General features: G+C 29.6%; 2 protein-coding genes across 2 annotated transcripts in view; one reads left to right on the top strand and one right to left on the bottom strand.

Moving 5' to 3' along the window:
- Positions 1–5000, top strand: part of LOC137639062 (uncharacterized) — a 100979-nt gene that overhangs the window by 61462 nt on the left and 34517 nt on the right. The gene's annotated exons all lie outside the window — the stretch shown is intronic.
- Positions 1–5000, bottom strand: part of LOC137639061 (uncharacterized) — a 27020-nt gene that overhangs the window by 861 nt on the left and 21159 nt on the right. The gene's annotated exons all lie outside the window — the stretch shown is intronic.

Raw genomic sequence — 5000 nt, 5'->3', positions numbered from 1 at the left:
TCCCAAATAACATAACTATAGAATTCTGCGAAATGAAAGATAGGACATATACAACAGGGAGATATTGATTTCACTTATTTCTAGTGCAAATTTAATGCATGTTTAGTTTGAATTTATTAAAGTAAATATAATAACACAGACACATCGGTTAGTTATTTCTTAGGGAGTATTAGTTTTATTACAAAAATTCCATTGTAGATTTGGTTATATATGGAAAAGAATTGGGGGCAGAGAATCTTATATATATATAGATATATATATATATATATATATACATATATATATATGTATATATATGTATATATATGTATATATATATATATATATATATATATATATATATATTTACATACATATATATATATATATATATATATATATATATATTTACATATATATATATATATATATATATATATATGTATATATATATATAAAATATATATATATATATATATATATATATATATATATATATATATATATATATATATTTACACACACACATATATATATATATATAATTTTATAATAGGACAGACAAGACATCTTCTGTAGTGACCGATTATATTCTATACTTCCTTTCCAAACTCGAATTACCTTTTCTGTTATTATTATTATTATTATTATTATTATTATTATTATTATTATTATTATTATTATTATTAGCTAAGCTACAACCCTAGTTGGAAAAGCAAGATGCTATAAGCCAAAGGGCTCCATCAGGAAAAAATAGCCCAGTGAGGAAAGGAAATAAGGAAATAAATAAACAATATAAGAATTAATGAAAGTTAAAATAAAATATTTTTGAAAACATTAACAACATTAGAACAAATATTTGATATATAAACTATAAAAAGACTTATGTAAGCCTGTTCAACACTAAAACATTTGTTGCGAATTTGAACTTTTGAAGTTCTACCGATTCAATTCCTGTTATTATTATTATTATTATTATTATTATTATTATTATTATTATTATTATCAAAATGTGCAGATGTAAGTCTTATTATTATCAAAAGTTTTCTCATAGTCTTTAAATGCCATAAATATTGGTTTGTCTTACAATATTGATTTTTCCATTACCTATTAAATACATGGATATGGTCAGTTCTTGAATACTCGCTTCTAAAACCTATGCCTGCTCTCTTGTTTGATTAAAGTCTAGTTTTATTTCCATTTTGCTAAATATGATTTTTGTAAATATTTCGTATATTACTGAAGTAAACTTACTGGGCGGTATTTTTTAAGGTCTTTTGTGTCTCTCTTTTTGCTAAATAATATAATTATTTTTTTCCCCTAGACGAACGACCGTATGGAACAGTCTTGCAAACATTTGGTGTAAAGTTCACCGAGATTTAGTATTATGAAATATCCTCCATCTATTATTAAATCATTTGTTAGGCTATCTTTTGTTTGTCTCTTTTCATGCCTTTTAATGCTTTTATTACTTATTATGTTACTGTGGGTACCGGTTCATATGTTTCATTATTGTAATTGGTCACAAAATCATCAATTTTTTTTTTTTTTTTAACTACAATTTGCTGTCAGATGCCACTAAATTGCATCTAAGGGTGTTTCCTCGTGAAAAAGGGAAACAAAATTCTGGGGAGGCCCTCACTGTCAGTGCCTTTTCAAACTTTAGACCCCGACCTGAAAAAATGATCTCACGCCCCTGGTACATGTAACGAGGCACACTTTATAGAGCATTAATATCTATGATTGGGCTAGAATTAGTTAAAAACTCATTTGCTGCGGACATGAATAAATTTTTGTTAAATTTGGGGCTTTTAATGCAATGGTTGAGTTGTAACTCTTTGCTTCTAGAATATTGGGATCTGCACTAAATATTTTTTGCAATACATATTCTCTGTATTTTACATATAATTACCATAACTTAAGGGTCTAAAATCAGAAAAAAAACAGTATTATTGGAATTATGAATTTTCGTCATGGGAGGTTTCAAAATGCAAGGATTAAAGAGCTTTACGCATTATTTCTTTTCATGGCCAATAGATGGCCTTAGCAGAGAATACTAAATTGCTAATTATCTCCATCATCCGCTCATTATAATTTTCATTACTTCATTTCTCATTCTATTAAGGCACACAATTACTATAAAGCAGACGCACGTGAACTTGATGTTCCTTGTTGTCTGGTCACAGTTCAATTCTTAGGAAATTACAAATTTCTCAATAAATGTCACAGAAATATTTCACTAGCAAACAATCGTTAGTTCAATTACACTTGGGGGTTAGGGCGGGGGTAGCCAGATATGCCACATGTACTGAAATTGGCGAGATAATCGAGTAATTATAGAGTTATTTGACCCAAGTTTCAATTAACTCTATATTTAACCAAAAAGTAATTAATATGTTTCATGGTATGACATGTATTGTTAGTAAGAAATACGTAGAATAACAGTATTGTTAAATTTCGAAAGGCATATTAACCCAGACTTCTCTAGCTCCCTTCCTTACATCGTAACGAGTTTTACCTTACCACCAATAGATGGCATCAGAGGCACCTTATCCAGACTAATACTGTATAGTCAATTATTTGAAGCCACGTGTGTCAAAAAAAGTGTGGTAGGAAGTTAGAGGCTAGAAAATTGGTAGTCAGTATATTGTCCAACAACCGTTTCCTTATTAGGGATGAAATTTTTCTATCAAGAAAATGGTGTGAATTTTTCATATGATATCGGAAGCAACCTGAGTTTACTTATGAAAGTGTTTAGTATTTCTTTTCTTCATCATAACACATGGTTTGTAAGTTATTTCCTTGTACAAGTGACCAAGATAACAATCATCAACATAGTTAAGGTTGGTGGGACGAGTTTGGGACAGCGTTGCCAAATGGAATTTCTGTGAATGGAGAATATCATTATTCATTACAGATTTAAATAATTTAAGGAGTAATAGTTATATGCCAAAATGTGCATGACTGGTGTAATTTGATGTTCTTATAATCAACGTAATCAACTTAGACAAATCGAATAACGAAAAAGAAAATGGTCACATTTCTGTGTCAGACTGTCTTCGCCAACGCCTGACTGTGTTGCGTCATCCACCTTCGAATTTGTGTTTGTTAATAAGGGCGTTCCAGAGTGTAAATCACTCATAAAATAAACCTTATCAGCATTTCCTTAGTAAATGTATGCATGTCAGTAAAACTGTTTCTTGGTTCAATATAGGTTAAAAGAATCCATTAACGTATATATATATATATATATATATATATATATATATATATATATATATATATATATATAACATTAATGTTTTTAGGAAATAATAAAAAGCTTTAGTACCAAGCGCTTTCGTGCATTTTTTAATACACTTCTTCAGGGTACAATAAAAATCGTACCCTGAAGAAGTGTATTAAAATGCACGAAAGCGCTTGGTACTAAAGCTTTTTATTATTTCCTACTGGCTTTTGCGTATACCAAGTCACGTGATCCTTGTGGCAGTAAAGCATTAATGTTTTTCTTTAATAGTAACGGTCACGGATTTCCAAGGTCAATGGCAGGCCAATCGTGAATCTTAAAAAAACTGATTCAGAGAGAGAGAGAGAGAGAGAGAGAGAGAGAGAGAGAGAGAGAGAGAGAGAGAGAGAGACTACCAACACGACAGGGAAGCTGATGATCTCTGCAAATGAATCAGAAGAGACGGAGTATACTTATAACAAGAAGAGCCAATATTCATTTATACATGTGAAATGTGGATGTTGCATTAAGCTATTAAAGATATAGCACAATTATTTGTCAACACTCATTTTTATTAGTACGAATATTGATCACGATGTTTTTAAGGAATTTTGTGCTGGGCATAGAGTTGAAGATGATACTTTGGAAAGAGGGAAATGTAAGCATACTGTACATGATTATAATGTCTCCGGGATTAATGAGATTTAAAGTTTTGCTCTATACAAAAGTCTATTTCAAAATAATGGTTTCTTCTGCAAGGACAATATAGTCAGTTTAAATAATTGCCAATAGATCACAAGAAAGGTTTCCCTTTTTTACATTTTTAATTCGATGTAAAGGTTAACAAAGATGATAGGTTATTGGATGTCATGAAAGGTTAATCGATATTTTTTAATAGTAACAGAAAGGTTTTTCATATACGTTACAAATACCATATGAGTGATAGAAATGGGAATAGGTTAGGCTGGGCTAAACAATGAAATGTTTATCCTTATTTCTATCAGTTATAGGATCGAATCCTTGGCTGGGCAGGAATATTTAGCATTAAAAAAAATTTCCCTAAGCGTTTGAGATACCAAGGCAGAGCGAATTCGATATTAAGGGGTTTTTGTAACTTATTTGAAAAAATTTAAATTTATATATATATATATATATATATATATATATATATATATATATAAATACATACATATATACATATATATGTATTATATATAAATATATATATATATATATATATATATATATATATATATATATATATACTGATTGTGTATCACTAATACTCGTGATCTTAATTAATGTAAATATGAATCACAATGAAATTGGATATCGAATTCTACCCTTGGGAATATATATCCACTAGAAATTCATTAATGATAAATGCTTTTAGCAGAGCAAGGAATCGAACCTACGCCATGAGTCGAAACAATGCCTGCATGGACGACTTTACCATTCGTGCTATCAAGAGATATATAAGTTTATTTTGAGTTTACTGTACATATATCTGTCGAATTCAGGAATCTGTTCTTAGACTTTAAATCAACCCATCATTATTTTGTTGTTTTAGATTGCGTGGCCCTTACGGCCATGCACGGGCTCTTGCATACTTGCAGCCCGTAGATCAACCTATCAGACACCCCATCGTTAGAGCCTTTCCAAACTTTAGCCCTCCCCCGTTTAAAAAAAAAAAAAAAAAAAAAAAAAAAAAAAAAAAAAAAAAAAAAAAAAAAAAAAAACGGTATTACGCCCCTGCAATGTAGAGGAACCCACAAAAATAAATAAACACACGAAC

Source organism: Palaemon carinicauda, chromosome 4 (genome assembly GCF_036898095.1).
Source record: "Palaemon carinicauda isolate YSFRI2023 chromosome 4, ASM3689809v2, whole genome shotgun sequence".
Classification (NCBI taxonomy): Eukaryota; Metazoa; Arthropoda; class Malacostraca; order Decapoda; family Palaemonidae; genus Palaemon; species Palaemon carinicauda.
This window is presented reverse-complemented; position numbering and strand designations above follow the sequence as displayed.